Source organism: Mixophyes fleayi, chromosome 4, assembly GCF_038048845.1.
Source record: "Mixophyes fleayi isolate aMixFle1 chromosome 4, aMixFle1.hap1, whole genome shotgun sequence".
Classification (NCBI taxonomy): Eukaryota; Metazoa; Chordata; class Amphibia; order Anura; family Limnodynastidae; genus Mixophyes; species Mixophyes fleayi.
The window spans coordinates 242,449,530-242,467,154 of NC_134405.1; the positions used below are offsets into that span (position 1 = coordinate 242,449,530).

Sequence of the window (17,625 nt, forward strand, 5' to 3'; positions counted from 1 at the left end):
TGCTTGTATTGATGAATTAACAGCCAATAGTCTTAGGATGATTTGTTTTTCTTTAGGGCTATATAGGGGTCTATTTATGAAGCGGTGAAGAGCCTAATATTCAGTAAAAGTGCCTGAAAAAGGCTCTTTCATCACTTAAGAAAGGCTTAGTACTGGAGAAAACAAAGATTTCTCTGGCCTTAAGCAACATTAAGCTGGTTAACACTGTCCCCGTGGACCTCTATGGGGATGGTGAACTGAACCTATTCATCAAGCGGTGAAAAGCAAATCCCAGTAAGGTGTTACTTACCTTTCCCAATGGAGTGTGGTCCTGCTGGAGAGGATCCTCTTTGCAAGCTGCATGCTCCTCTCCTCCTTAGGCAAGAGTTGACTTTACTGTGCATGAGCGACAAAACATCAGTGCATGTGCAGGAAGTCAACGCTGTCTCTTCAATGGAGCCAGTCCCTTTTCATTGCAGAGAGGGATTTTTACTGAGGGGCTCAAACGGCATGTAAGTATTCTTCAATAGCAGCAATACAGATCCTTAAGTACTGCTGTCCACCAATGATAAATAGACCCCATTGTATTGGTGAGGAATACTAGCTTTTCTTTTATTTAGCAATATCCTTCCTGTTGATTTAAACAGTTATAATTCAATGAATGCTGGATATCACATATCAGGACAATAAGAAATTACAACATTACCTATGAGTAAACTTAATGTACTAATCAACAAGAACTATATAATATATATATTTATGTATCGGAGGAAAAACCAAGGATCTGTGCCCCCAACTCCTGAGAACTGGAAAAGAGAAATGAAAATCTGCTGAGGCTAAAGTGTTGGCAAACTAGAAAAAAACTGCCCCTGAACCGTCCCTACTACATGTGGCTTAATTATAATTGTAAATATGCTATTTTATATTACAATGATAATAATAATAAGTGCATAAGTGACCAGGCGCAAGATAAACACGGATGACATAAAAATGTATAAGAATGTGCAACGCTATAAGAATTTTAATGCAGTAACACTGAGCAGTTTTATAGGGATTTTGCCAGCATCATTAATGCCTGGAAAGATTTTCTAACTAAATGTACTGCCATGTCTTTTTATGAAGTAATATCCACTCACCAGACAAATAATAGGTGGGAGCACTTTATTCACATAACAAAGATACTTTGGCATTAGGTAGTTGGATGTAAACAAGTGTTTATTTGGCAACTGATAACTCACAGCTGAGCACATTTACTGCTATAGGTGACCAATGGATCTATTTAAGCTGCTATTTTTTAATTAAAATATTGTATATAACATGTATGGCTTGAGTCATTAAAGTACATATCTGTCGAACTCCACGCAAATAGGCTCTGCTTATACCCGTAGTCAACTTGCAATGGATCTCAAGAGACATTCCTCGTTGACTACGGGTGTATTTTGACACCCCTTTCTGCTCTAATATACAGGACGCTGAAGGATACGTACGTACCTGTCAACTCCTGCAATAGCCTATGGGTCCGGCGGCACCCGCCGGCTCAATACAGTGTAAAAAAAAAAGTTTTTAAAAAAAAAAGTGCGGGGTTTCACCCTTAAAATGATATTAACCCGTGTGCTGCCAGCCTAGCGCTGGTGTTCACAAAATTCAGGTGGGATTCATGTGGTACCCCTTGATTTTCCTCCAACCAGCACTTGGCAAGTTGACCAGGGCTGTTAGCACTATAGCAGGGGAATCCACAGGTGGGGTTCCCCTGCCATACTGACAAACCAGGCTGGTCGTCATGGTGCTGGATTTCCTAGGGAGTTGGGCTTTGCAAAAAAAGAAAAAATGTGTGTGTCCCCCCTAGGGATACCCATCCCTATTCTGAAAGCACTAGGGCTCTTCCCACACCCCTGAGTGATGGGTGTGGGGTAATAAAGTGGATAATTTAAGTGTAAATACCATTAACAATCTGGGCATGCTGGTGCTTGTACCAGTATGTCCAACACCAGGACCTTGGATGCAATTTTTTTGGACAGCTACAGAACCTGGAATGTATTGGGTTTTCCTATGGACACAAGCCTTTTGGATGAAAAGCTTACAAGATTGGATCCCTTACAGATGAAGAACCCAGATATATGTCAGGGTTTTATTTCATTTGTAATAAAAAGATGCGGTATGAACTAGGAATGTGGTTTATTTAAATTTTATTTTGTGGCACTACATGGCTCAGCGGGCCCTGAGTTTCAGGGCATGCTGGCACTTGTGGTTCTCCAAATGCCAGAATGCCCTGCTTGCCATGGGTATACTGGTGCTTGTTGTTCTACATGCCATTAACAGTCTGTTAATGGCAGCCTGCACTTGCTGGGTCCTGTAGTTCCATATAGTAAAATAGTGTTTACACCTAAATTATTAACTTTACTACCCACACCCACCGCCTAGGGGTGTGGGAAGAGCCCTAGTGATTTCAGCATGGGGCCAGGTATCCCGGGGGGGGAGAATATATTTTTTATTTTGCAGAACCCAACTCCCTAGGGAGTTAGGGGGAGGGCACATAGGATAGGGCCTATAACGCCATGTGTGCCTGTACTGGCAATATGTGCACCTACATATTTTAGTCCTAAGAACCCGGTGCTTATGCACTATTTGCTTGCACATGGTAGACAGGGAAAACTGTCAGTTTCTGCCACATGTGTTAAAAAGATCTATGAATTTTGCCTGAATTAACTATGGAGTTATACAATATTTATTTTAGAAGTACCATCTTCCTTTTCGCATATATAATTCTAAGGAGCTGACAGTTACATGTTCAAAAGTGCTTATTCTGCCTTTCATGTAATAAGTTCAACTTTTTCCATAGCCCCATGCTGTTTAGTTGGTTAAACATCCAATTTTATTAGCATCAGCAGACACAAAGTTATCTTCCCCCAACACAGGATCCAGCAGTTCTAATGGTACCAGCATTAGACAGGAACAGCATCTGATGACCAAGAGGAAATGCAGAACATCAGCTGCCATTAATGGGAGAAGAAGGGATCCAGTCTTTATATACACACTTTTTCCTTCATAAATAAATTTTCACATTTTTCAAAAGCAAATATTCGCTAAAGCGAGGGTCTGAACTATGATATCCAATCATACAGTAATGTAAATTGTAGTTGAGCTACAAATCTGTGCACACAGCCGATCGTTTTTGAGAAAGGCAACATTTTAAAGTAAAATGGTTTCAGATTGGGCCCTTTTTTTGAGTGCTGGGAAATGCATCGTATAAATATTGCACTAAAATGTACAATTGCTTTCATTTAGTTGAAATTGTTGCTATTACTGGCTATGGAAAGGTTCAAGCTACCATAATAAATGGCTTAACAAGTGGTGTGCTATAACATTGAAATAAATTGGAAAACCTTATCTGCTTTGTTATATGTAAGACTAGTAAGAGGTAGATAATCTTAATGTTCCACTTATACAAAACAACATTACCAATAGAAAAGCAAAAAATTAATTTGAGTTTTATTTTGTCATGCTTTTACAGATACAGGACACACATTTTTTTCATTTCATGATCGATTCCCCTTAGATGAGCAGCATATTAAAAAGCTGAAGCATTATGATTTAATATGAAAAAAAGTATTGCATGTAAGCTATTCTATTCCAGTGTATTTGTATTCCTTCGCATGCCTATAATTTCAAAGCACCGGGAGCACTATGCTTCAGGAAATTTTTATTAAGGTTTATCCTTTTAGTCGTTTTTCAAAGTGACACAAGGGACTCCGGATGCACTGCTGCTTGAGGAATAGTACCACTTTTCATTATCAGTAGTCCACAGTAAATTTTGAGTGCCAGGGGATTGCTTTGTGTATCAGACTTTCAGGGCTTGTTCACACCTATCCACTGTTAATGCGCCTTTCAGCCAGTAATTAATGCCTGAAAACAGCGTTAAAAAAGTTTAAAAGGTTTCTTAAGGCTTTGTTCCTGCTATTGCGTTCTAAAAATTTAATGGAACATTTAAAATGAGGCACACGATATGTCTCATATGTTTATGCACACTACCAGTACAGTACTCTACCAGTATTATAACTTGTATTGGTAAAGCACAACATTAAAAGTGCATGGAACATCTGTCTAAAGGACGCATACGTTTTCATGTGCTTTACTCATTTCACCAGAACATATATATGTGAATGAGTCATTTTTAACCTACAAGAAGCTTGTTATCTCATTGAGCTACTGTATTAAAAAAACTAAAACAAGTATATATAGTGCCTTTATAAAGTCACTTTTTCTCTCATTATAACTTTAATAATACCTATGATAATGCTGATTTATGCAACATATTCCATGCTTTTATTTGTAATGATCATTGGAAATTGATGTATTATAATATATTGCTAAATTGTATCTGTTCAGATACACAAATATTGTACCTTTGTTTTTTTCCGCAAAAATGATCCACACTAAATCATGATCAATAGCATTTCCTCTAAAAGCTTTTTAGAGCAGGAAGAAGATTTAACTTGAAAAGAAATCAGCTTTCAGACAGTCTGAAGAAAGGCACGCAATAAAAGAAGAACACCATCTATCATGTCATCTATGAAAATTAGCCATTGTAATTATTAGTGATTCTATTTGTAGACCCCCAAGGGTGGTGTTTAATTATTGTGATAGGTAACAGATATAGAAGACATGTATAATACCCCTTGCTGTTCCCAAGCATCAATACACTCAGATGCAATGTACAATATGTGATTTTTATTCCACCAGGACAGAGGGGATAAATAATATTGTAGAACATTATAACTTGGAATTACTCAGCCAGTACACATTAACAAAATGAATCAGTGATATAAAAAATACCAGTCTAAAAACTATCCATGGTTAAAAAAGGATGGATAGGCTCAGGGGCGGATTGGCCATACAACCTACCGGGACTTTTCCCGGTAGGCCGCTGCATGTATTTTTTCTTTTTAAAAAAAATAAAATTGTAAGTCCCCGCTCCCCCCCCGGAACGGGTGCTAGCGGAGGGGGTCTGTGTGATAGTGGATGGCTGGCCCCTCCTTCGGGACCAGCCACCTTCCTGAATGTGGCCGCGGCGCGGTTACCTGTGTCTGGCTGCTTCCTCCTATCAGAGCTATAGACGGGAGTCACATGGGACACCACCTGTCACGTGATGCACATCCCATGTGAATCTACAGCACTGATAGGAGGAAGCAGCCAGACATGCAGAGCGGCAGGAGAGGCTGTCTGCATCTCTCAGACAGCGGATGTTACAAGGTAAGTGTAAGTGGGAGGGAAGAGGAGAGGTATGTTAATACAGTGTGTGATTGGGGGGGGCTTTTAGTATATAGATAGTGTGTGAGGGAAGGAGGGGTATGTTAATATAGTGTGTGATGGGGGGCTTTTAAAAAATAAAATTAAATAAATATATATATATAAATATATATATATATATATATATATATATATATATATATATATAGTGTGAAGGGGGGTTCTTAATATTAAGTGCAAGGGATAGAAGGGAGGGGGGTTCTTAAAAGAGAGTGTGAGGAGGTTTCTTGATATCATTTATGTGGGAGGTAGGCTATTAAATTAATGGTGGTGTTTAGGTGGGGGCTAATTATTTAATGGGTAATATCTTATTTGTGGGATGATGGTGGGGCAATTTCATTTTTTGGTGGGGCCTATTAATTTAAGATGGGGAAGCTTGGGGTCTATTAATTGAATGTGGTGCTGAGTTTGGGGAGAGGATGGCTATTTAGTAAATGTATATGCTATTGATTTAATGCCGGGGATGGTTGAAGTTTTCTAAATTTCATGTACTCATTTTTTTTCCAAATAGGTCCTCAAACATTCCAGAGAAGCAGCAACTGAGCTAAAGACACCAGCAGCTACAGGAGGTGAAAATGACAAGAACAGGACACACGTATACAGGTACACACACTGGGCACACATACTCTGGGCACACTCACGGGCAGACACACTGGGTGCACACACATACTGAGCCCCGCCTACAACTTATTTGGCCCCTCCCACATGAGGCCACTTTCAGACTTTTTTCCAGGGCCACTTTAAGTTCCCAATCCACCCCTGGATAGGCTGCGCTTCCTCCAAATATATGAAGCAGCCAAATGCGAACCTGAGAATGTCTAGGGGACCCCTAAACTCCCAACAAATGTTAGATACGTATAAAAATGGTCAGGTTCTGGGCGCTTGTAAAGGAAAGATATATCAATTTAATATGGATAGGTCCACAATGCGCTCCGGCTGGAACGAGACAGCTTGGATGTGTTAAACAATAAACATGCATCAAATGACAATGCCAAAAACAATGATAATGATGATGATAATGGTGAAAAAACAAACTCTGTATGATTGCAAATGAGGTTAGGGTGCACTTGCAAGTTATTATAATATGCAATGACAATTGATATGAACCGCAAAAAAGAAAATATAATGTCCAGAGTTATAAATCAAAAATGTTAGTGATGATGAAAAGTACAGCAAGATAAAATTGGTAGCCGTTACTCACATGAAGCAGGAATGTCTGGCTGTCTGTGATGCAGACAGCACTTAGTAGTGGTCCCAGAGTCTGTGCTGATGAGGTTAGATATAGACAGATCGTTGATTTCAATGATAAAAAAAGCACCCAGCAGAATGCCAATTATTAAAACAAGAACGAAGAAGGTTCTTCTAGTCCCTAAAAGGAAATCCACTCCTTCTTGTTGAGAGAAAAATGATCCCGCTCAAATAAGCGTGTGCACGCTGCGGGATATCTCCGTGTTGAGATTAAATTGTATAGATATCTAAATGTCTCCAATAATGGACAGGTACCCAGCAGGATATAGATGGTGATGATCCAAATGTAATCCTCCTAATCCCCAAACGTAGTCTCTCTCTTTCTCATAAAGTTGAGGCTAAACAGGGGAAGCGGTAGTGCCGCTGCGGATGAGCGCATACACGCTGCGGGCTGGTCTCCGATGCCGATGTCTGAATATAGTAGTATAGGATGCTAGCATGCTAGTGAGTTAAATAAAACTGGGTTGAGGGACAGTCACCGGGCGAAACGCGTTGGTGACTGTCCCTCAACCCAGTTTTATTTAACTCACTAGACATTCCTGCTTCATGTGAGTAACGGCTACCAATTTTATCTTGCTTGTACTTTTCATCATCACTAACATTTTTGGTTTATAACTCTGGACATTATATTTTCTTTTTTGCGGTTCATATCAATTGTCATTGCATATTATAATCGCTTGCAAGTGCACCCTAACCTCATTTGCAATCATACAGAGTTTGTTTTTGTCACCATTATCATCATCATTATCATTGTTTTTGGCATTGTCATTTGATGCATGTTTATTGTTTAACACATCCAAGCTGTCTCGTTCCGGCCGGAGCGCATTGTGGACCTATCCATATTAAATTGATATATCTTTCCTTTACAAGCGCCCAGAACCTGACCATTTTTATACGTAAAAACTATCCATACTGCACGATATCTAACCCTAATACCTGTAAGAAAGACAATGCACGTCTTTGTACTTCACATATATTTTAAACACCCAGTCAACATGAGGTGCAGCCTAAAATAGTGGGGCATTATAGATGAAGCTTGTACAGTGTGTTTTCACAGTGTCTCTCCTGGAAAATGAAAATTATTAATCCACATTTAATAGTTTTAGAGCTAAGGAACCTAATTTGGTGAATGCTAAATGTTGTCTTCATTAAACATTGAAGGTATGAAAACATTAACTTTTGTGTCTCGCATTATACATTTATCATCCATATATGGGTTGCCTAAAAACATCCCTTAAAAATAGCAAAAGTGCATCAGATCAGTATACTGACTTTATCTCTAAGTTAAACATGTGATATGCATAGTTTAAAAAACGTTCCTGGTATGGTCAAGTCAAACACTAATACAATATTCTATGCCCACATAGATTTAATTCTCCTAAAACGTACATAACTCATAGCACAGACTCCCAAAAATGCAGGATTAATAATAACAAGAAAAGTTGAGAGAAACTGCTACACCAGTTACACAGGATTTGACACTCAATATTAGGAAATAAATTTTATCTTTTTATATGACAGTGATGCCTCAGTTTTATGTTTTATAAATTATGGGGGAGGGCAAGACTAAAATGTTATAATAATATAAGATAATGGACTTGGTACAGCATGTTCTGTTGCTAAGCAATAACTTTTAAACACATTTCCTCTCACACATAGGAGTATCCTTACTTGACTCAGAAAGAAGAATCATATAAACCTTTGTGGTATAATATGACAGGTAGCAGAGAGACCACAGTCGGTCTGGTGACTCTTGCACATAAGAGGAAAGTGTCCTTGAGTTGAAAAATACAGTTTGGGTTTGAATGGGTTAATCCTAAAGCTATAAAGTGAAACCTGGCAAAGAAGAGAGATGTGGGAGGGGTCTGTTTAAACTTAAAACACACTTATACTACCAGCCGGAGTTCTGTAAATGTTGAGAATGTTTCACTTACAACTTGTTATTGAGTGAACTAGTATTCATCACAGTAGTAGTATTCAACAGGATCTTTGTTTTCATCTATACATGTCCATGTATTGTATGTAATAAAAAAAAAAACAGAATTCTGTTTGTTGCAATGCATAGTGGCAGTGAGGTGTTGGTGTGGGGTTAAATACAGCATTAATATGGGAACAGTTATCAATATGCCTTTCATAAAACACTTTACACCCTTTGTAAAAGTTATCATTTCCTGCATGACATCAAGGGCAGTGGTATAAAGCACTTGTCTTAAAAAATATGGAAAGATGTTTTTGCAGTTCCATTGCACTGTGTCCTTCTCTCACGTAAATATCTCCCATTTCGTTCTTTTTTCATGCAAGTGATTGCAAATATGCAGTAATACAAGGCCCTTAGAGCAAAATAACAGGAATATTTATGTTTTGCTGAATACATATAGATGGCGCATAATTTATTGTAGTAGATTGTGCTTAGAATGTTTTTTTGTAGTTAATTCAAGAATACTGAGCTATTACCAGCTCAACTATTAAGTGATATATCAAAAAAATGCTACATGTTCTCCAGTTAATCCTCAGCCAAGGTGCAGTATTCTCTGCAATACACTCAGCTCCATCAGTTTGTGAATAAAGAAGTGAACATGAAACCTCATTATAAATAAGGTGTAGTATTCTTAACTGAATATATCTAGAATGGAAAGATAGCAAATTTGAGTAAGCCTATAATTTTCTTTTAATGAATGTAGCCAAGTTGCGTAATAGTTAAAACGTATATTCAGGTTTCCATTTGCAACCAATTGAATATGTTAATTACAACTAGAAATGTCATTGGAGTTTTCTGTAACCAATTTACCCCTGTGGTGTCAATTCAAGGCTCAGTGCAGTGTAAAATGTTACTGTTAGAGTTCCACATGGCTTAAACCTACACTAATTATATGTTATATTAGCACATTTACACTCAGGACCTGATTCATTAAGGCATGTAAACAGCGATTTTCTGCGTGTAACCTGCACAATTACTCTGCACATGCCCAGAACTGGACCATACACCAAAGAAAGCAGCAACATTCAATTCATCTTTGAACACAGAGGACTCTTACTACAACCTACGATTTCAGGGAGGGAACGGGGCGGGGAAGGGACTTTATACTCATAGTCAATGTACAGTAAGGGCGTACCAAGTTCAAGCACATGCAGCAGCATCCAATTCAAGCTCTGGGCATCACTCAGGTACTTGTACTGCCGTATCTCTTGCTCCATCTACAAGTCTAGTCTAAGTGCTGATTACTAGTGATGATTCCTTCCATGCTGCCCCCCGCCACTAAAACAATCTCCCAAGTTCTATCAGACTGCCCCCTGTCCTGTAAAGCTTCAAACGGTTTTTGAAAAGCCACCTGTTTAGAAAAGTCTCTGTCATGAACACGCTCCCAGCTGCCATGACTTTGGGTGTTTGCTGTATGAGGTTGCACACGATTCCAGCCCACAGTCTCTCTCTACCTATCACACAGGTTATTGACCTACTGGATCATCCCCAGACAGCGCTCACACCCCCACACACTTCAGGTTTGCCACCACCTATTGAATACGGGCAATAGGACCCCAATATACTGTCCCACACTGGCACACAAGGCTTCTAGCTATCACAGGCTAAAAAGGCCCCCACCAGCAAACAAAGGGTTAACTTTTCACACCTCCAGATTGTTACACAAATGCAAGCACACACTAAGCTTGTTAATCAAATGTATCAACAAATCACACAATGGTATTCAAAGGGTTAACTTGGTTGAGCTATATTCTTCTTAAGAGGCTAATGGATTCATTAGAGTATCAAGGACGCCACATATTAAATTATAGATTTAATATACAAAAGTACAGGGCATTCAGATATAAAGAAAAACAATTAATAAACAACTGATATAACATACACAAGCAAAGCAGTTTAAAATAAAAGGGGTTACATTCAGAATATCACTTACATGATTTGTGCCATGGGAAATTGGCTAGGAAGATGGACAGCTTATCAATGTGGATTGATTTTCCCAAAAGACTGACAATTTGTTGTAACTGGTCTCAGCTTTATAAAGACACCTTTACACCTTCCCACCTCCTGGTGATACGTTTTTCAATCACCATTTGCATGTTGACTGATTTACTACCCAATTCTACTATGTGACCTAACTTTTCTGTGGAGAATTACGCAGACCCAATTTTATTATTAATAAATATTAATTATTAATAAATACCCTATAACTTTGTCCATCTTTTGATACCAAACATGCCTAAATACAGTGTATTCGTAGAGCTTACACATTTCCTTAACTTATCTGTGGGGCAGAATTCTCAATTTGACATATGAGCTGCCCTTCATCATGCTATTGAGGAATATGTGGGTGATCACTACTTTTTACTGATTATAAGTGGCATATTTTAAAACTGAATTACTTTTGTCTACATCACATATAGCCAAGTCACCACATGGGCTCTTTGAGCCAGACACCATGCTGAATGGTTCTTAAAAGTCTATTCAGGAATCAAAACTCCATCCCAGGTCAGGATATATCTCACAGCAGGGGCTCTTTGAAGCTGCCACAGGTGACACTTTTATCTTCTCACACTGGAATGTGCAGAGCCATCAAAAACACATACACCAGACTTTTTGTCTTCACATTTTTACACTTTAGTAGCTCAACTTATCAATAGATTGATTTGATATAACATATTTACACTGCAGTTATGCTTTAGGAATTATTCCCCACAATTATGTGATGGGTTAACTCTTATAAATAACTGTAAGTTAAAAGAAAAAAATTCAAAGCACCTCCAGAAATTATGCAAAAATAAAACAAAAAAATAAATAAAATATAATAAATGTAATGAACAATGAAAAATGCATGCAAAATGAAAAACACTGATGTTTTGCATAATTTCTGGAGGTACTTTGGATTTTTTTTCTTTTTGCCCGGGCATTGTTTGTGTTTATTTTTTCCTTGCAGGTTATCTTATGCATTTATGTTTCATTATTATGTGTTGCTGAATTGTAAGGCATTTTCTGATTCGTATCTGATTTGTGAGAAACCATTTTGTTTTACATATTAAATGTTATATATTCACTTGGCTTGAATTCATCCACTGTTTCCGATTAGTTAGCGTGAATATTACAGGAACATCACAGATCCTTCCCAGTGCTTCACATCTATTGGTTGTTGTGTTTGTTGTGCGATTTGATGAATCGCTGTTAGAGCTGCAGGGAGGCATTTGTTTGATCTTCCATTCTTTTAGACCATTGTTTTTGACTTCTAGCGCCGTGGGCGATTTCCTAGGTATTCGTGTTTTTGTTAGCATTTAACATGTGTCTAATGTTTTGGCAACTCTGGAAGAGCACACTCAGTGTTTTTGGTCATCTCTGGAGAACATGCTGAAAAAGTGAATAGGGTGGGTATGGAGGAATTTGTACCCCAGTGATGGCATAAATGAAAATAAGTAAATATGCCAATAACTCAAAATATTGGTCAATTCCACCATATGTATGGCAGGATGCCCTCATTTCTGCAACATCATTAGCAGCAGTCCAACTTTGATGGGAAAACTGTTTGTACTCATGTGTGCACCAAATACCACCTATTTTAAAGCTTAAAGGTGTTTCCTTTATTAAACCAGGGCCATGACTATCAAGTTACATGAGACACCATTTTTTGCCAGCACCTGGCTGCATTCAGTTGTGACCTCTTCTCAAAATAATTCTAATGGAAGGATTCAAAGATATGGGTGGCCCCTTCTAGTTAAATATTGCTCATGATAAAAGATAACTAAAAAAAACAGCTAGCAAGCTATTACTGAATTACAGCAAGCCCTACTTCTGTAAAACCCATACAAATAAAATATTGCATTAAAATTCAGTTGAAATATTATTTACACATGCCATACAATGGAAATATTATTCAGACCATTTTGGCTTTCACAATGACAGGGGGACAGTAGACTTGCACCGCCCACTTTCCTCTTAGTGGAAACCAGCCCAGACTGTCTAGTATTGGGGCGATTTCAGGATTTGGGGAGTGGGCATACAGCCATTTTAGTCATCTATTTATTTTTCATTTTAAACAATACACTGTGTATGGGGACTGTTTTGCATCAATGCAAGTATAGAAGGAGACCCAATCTCCACCAGCTCTTAGCTGGTTCCCAATTCCTTTAGTGCAGGGGAAGGGGATAGTTGATGCACAGCAAAAATTCCACCTTAAAATGTGCTCTCTTCATCACTATTTCATTACAATGTATAATATACGTATATTAAAGGATAAAAATGGAATCTAGTTTCTGAACTTCTCAAAATGTGACTCAGTGGTACTCACTAGGGTCACCTTCACTCTACCTAACTCTGCACATTTCCTCCTCTCTGCTTGTGCAAATTGCTGCTCCTACACTAGTATGGCATTCTTGCTCCACAACCCTATATGCCCGGACAGAAATGTATGCACATTTGCATGAATTAATGGGCACAATGTGTCCAAAGCTATATTTGTTCCTCATGAGAAAATACCTCTGGACACAAAATGGTTATGAGAGAACCGTAAATAGGGTTGGTACAAACCACAATATGAACACTGTCATCCTTCCAATAATACTTATTATATAATAAAAGCAATATAATTAAAGTGAAAGCTAAGTAACCCCCAAATATCCTTCTATTTATTACCAAGCCCTGTGTAGTGGGATTTTGATCAGTAAAGTGTCACAAATAACCCTGCTGGGATATCTAGTCAGGCCTGTGGTGACATCACTTTACATACAAATGTTATCTTGGGAAATTCAAATTAATGACAGAAGTTCTTCTCATATGTTTATATTTGGACCTTTGTCAAAACAATAATTTTTCCATTTTATACAGTTATTTTACCGTTATTTTTGTATAAACTGTTTGTTATTGAAACATACACAATATATATATATATATATATATATATATATATATATATATATATATATATATATATATATATATAGTGTGTATATATATATAGATAGATAGATATATTATTGAAACATTTATATTAATCAATATAAATGTTATATTTATAAAGGTTATATTTAATATAAACCCTCAAGCAATTTGCCATAAATTATATCAGAAAATGAAAAGTATTGAAAAATATTTATATTTATTAATACAGTAAGTTATTATTACCTCTATCTGCTCTGTTTAAATTTAAAAAGTAAAAAAGTAGCAACAAAATGTGTTCTTCATTTGCAGTGTAGCTTTGTAAATGAATAAAAAAAACATGCATTGGTGGATCATAATAAACATTGTTTAGTTTGATAATGTCCAAAATATTTTGACAAAACTTTAGTTTTCCATTGTGACGAGAGCATCCTGCTATAATCATTAAAGATACAGGCCAAATGTATGAATGAATTAATATGGGAAACATTGATTAATTAATAGAATAGAACTGATTTTGGTCCATATACATAATAATAACTTTTGCTACTATTGTAGCTGGCAGGCCATCAGAGACGCAGAGAGCAACAGTAGTGACCAAAAATTGAGCTGCAAGCTGTAAAAATATTACTGTTCTGGGGTAACTCATATCAAGACTTAAGGCCTGATTCATCAAGGCATGCATACTGAGCGCAAATGTGCACTTGTTTTAAAACGCACGTAAATTGACTGTGCACTCCTGAATTCATCAAGTCACTGCAGAATACATTCAATGCCTATGTGGATTATAAATTTGCAAAAGAATTAATGTCAGTTAATAATAAAGGCATTAATGATAAAACAGAAAAGAGAAAATGTTTAATTTATTAGGATGTTCTGAATGTCTACGGAACATAAAATACATTTTTACAATTGTTCCTGTTTGCAAACACATGTTATAGCATGCATATGAGACTGTCATCACTAGTACTCAGGACATAGTCTAGCCCTGCTACTGGAGCAAGAGACACGCTAGAAAAAATAAATAACTTTGTGATGCCCAGAGCTTGATTCAGATGTGGCTGGAAGCTCTTAAGTTTGGCACGCTCTACTAGCATGGTTTTCTCATAAAATATAATTAAAAATACTAGCTTAAAAAAAACACCCATTGTGTAGGCATACTAATCATGATTGGTGTGAAGGGTAGTTTTCAGAGGCTGTTACTACGTAATAATACCTAAATAGATAAACGCTGATACTAAAGAGCCATTTTCAGTGTTTGTGCTGCTGCATGTTATGTTGTCCTACGTAAAAAAAAAAGTCAACACAATTGGGGCAAAGTTTTGAGTTTTGTGGTGGAGCAGGTCACTTTGCAGAGGTTTCTGTGGTACAATTTTCAAATTTCACTTTTGCTTCAATGCAATGTATTTGTAAACTTACAATTCACAAAATTTATAGTTTGTGATTATTTCTGTGAAGATGACAGCCACTTCATTCTCCTGTATGGTGTCTGGGAACCAAGAAGCATAACATTTTACAGCCAAATGCTAAATGAGGATGATATTTTGTAGAACACTTTACAATATTTCACTCATCGCTAGACATACCCATCTCGCCATAAGAAAACTAAAAACTCTTTACAAATATTGACAGAGGATCTCCCATTAAACAATTTAACTAAATTTAGAGACACAATATACTGCTCCTACTCAGGTTGATGTGACTCAACTACTACCATATTTACAATATCCTTAATGAAAAAGTAGCATCGCAATGACGAAAAAACATATTTTATTGAAGCATACATGGGATAACACTTAGCATTTGGAGTGCATAACAGTGACCTTATATAAGAAGGGATGGAAAATGTAATCACTAAACTCGCCCAGTGCGCAGATGCAACACAAGCATGACTAATTGGGTCTTTACAGACAGTGCATGGAAATTATTTATGATAATATGTAACTTATAACTACCAATTTAAGAGAAAAAGCAAATGTCAGTATTTTAAATGGAATTCTACAACACTTTAAGACAAATATTTCAATGTTTCCAGTAAATCTAAAAATAGAGCATTTTCAGTTGACAATAAAAACTAAAAACAAATAAAGTGTACAGTGCGCTATTGATATTATTCAACAATAGAATTTCATTAATTATACTTTAGTCTACAGCACTTGGTAGACCCAGGTGGTCTCCCATCCAAGTACTAACCTAGCCCAATCCTGCTTAGCTTCCAAGATCAAACAAGATTGGGCTTGATCAGAGTGGTGCAGCTGTAGGCATAACTTCACACAATGTCCTTTTAAAGTGATGTGTGCATTCTTAATAGAAGTGTGTCACTTCCTTTTTTTTCCTTCCTCCAGTGTTACAATATAAACAAGAAAACAAATATTGTCCTTTGAAATGATGTGTACTTTCTTCTTAATAAAGATATATCACTTCCTCTTTTTCCTCCAGTGTTACATATAAAGAAACAAACAAAAAAGATCATAGTGCAAACTGTGCTAACCCTTAAACCTAAACAACTGCAATCTTTCTTCTGATTTAAACTTCACAGCAGATATATTCCAATTAAATTTCAAACTCATCAATGTTCTCATCCACAAGTGTAATATCAGTCTCCTTTTCTTTCCTCTCTTAGAGAGGTCTGACTTTATAGGGGTTATTCACTTTTTACAGATGAACCAAATATTTCTGTATTTCATATCACTTATTCCACAGATTGGGTTTATAAACAGATAAAGCAACAATAGTGCAATTTACTTAAAAAGTAAACAAATATTCTTTATTTTTCCCAGTATGTAAAAAATATAATGAAATATAAAACATTCCAATATCCAGTTTTAAAAGTTCTCTCCAATCCCTATGAAAGGGGACTCTTAACTCATTAAGCACATAACAGGCACGTAAGGAGCACAATCACTGCAAGATGATATCAGCAGGTGCCAGCCACATTGCCTCACAGTCCTTTAAGTCTTTCTGGAGCAGTTCTCACCACCAACATATTTCAATTCGGTGAATCTTTCTCAAGGTGTGTGGGAGAAGTGGTAGCCCCAATCTTTTATACCTCTATAAACCAATCACTATGTAGCTTACACCGTTTCATCTGATTAACTAATTTACATAATCTTTTCCATTATATTACACATTTGTTCTGTTTGGAATGTTTTGATAATCTTTACATACTGGGAAAAATAAAGAATATTTGTTTTTTTTTAAGCAAATCGGACTATTGTTGCTTTATTTGTTTATAAACCCAATCTGTGGAGTGATAAGTGATATGAAATTAAGAAATGTTTGTTTGATCTGTAAAAAGTGAATGACTCCTATAAAGTCAGATCTCTCTAAGAGGAAAGAAAAGGAGATTGATATTACACTTGTGGATGAGAACATTTATGAGTTTAAAATTTTATTGGAATATATCTGCGAAGATTAAATCAGAAGAAGATTGCAGTTGTTTAGTTTTAAGAGTTAGCACAGTTTGCACTATGATCTTTTTTGTTTGCTTGTTTATATTGTATCACTGGAGAAAAAAAAGAACTGACACACTTCTATTAAGAAGAAGGCACACATCACTTTAAAAGGACATGGTGTGACGCTATGTCAACAGCTACACCACCCTGATCAAGCCCAATCTTGTCTGATCTTGGAAGCTAAGCAGGAATGGGCTGGGTTAATACTTGGATGGGAGACCACCTGGGTCTTCCAAGTGCTGTAGACTAAAGTAAAATTAATGAAATTCTATTGTTGTTATATAATACTAATAGCGCACAGTACACTTTATTTGTTTTATGGATATTTTGCAATATTAGTTAAATTGTATGTTAACCTAAGGTGTATATTGCTGCAATTGGAGGTAACACAGAGGAATCTAAAATATTTATTTATTACTTATATATTTCCATCCAACTTTAGATGTACGAGTATGTTTAATAATAGAGAAAATTGTAGAACCAAAATAAAAGATCTCTTCCATGAGTCTAGTGATTATGTAAAATTTTTCTATGAAGATAATTTAGAAGAAATCATGTATAGACTGGAAAAAAAATTAATTAAGGAAAGTATCTGAGTGATCAATTTTATCAAGAGGTCTAAGGATGACCAAATCCCTACAATCAATACAGACTCAAAAGAATTTACAAATAGTGGTACAAAGTTTTGAATCATTGTTCATTTTCTCTGAAGGAACTTAACATTTTGGAGAGAAAATAGGAATTGATTGTTATAAGTCAAAA

General features: G+C 36.6%; 2 pseudogenes; one reads left to right on the forward strand and one right to left on the reverse strand.

The window, feature by feature from the left end:
- Positions 1 to 15,552: 15,552 nt before the first annotated feature.
- Positions 15,553 to 15,671, reverse strand: LOC142155334 (5S ribosomal RNA; annotated as a pseudogene).
- A 1,321-nt stretch (positions 15,672 to 16,992) lies between these two features.
- Positions 16,993 to 17,111, forward strand: LOC142155355 (5S ribosomal RNA; annotated as a pseudogene).
- Positions 17,112 to 17,625: the final 514 nt, after the last annotated feature.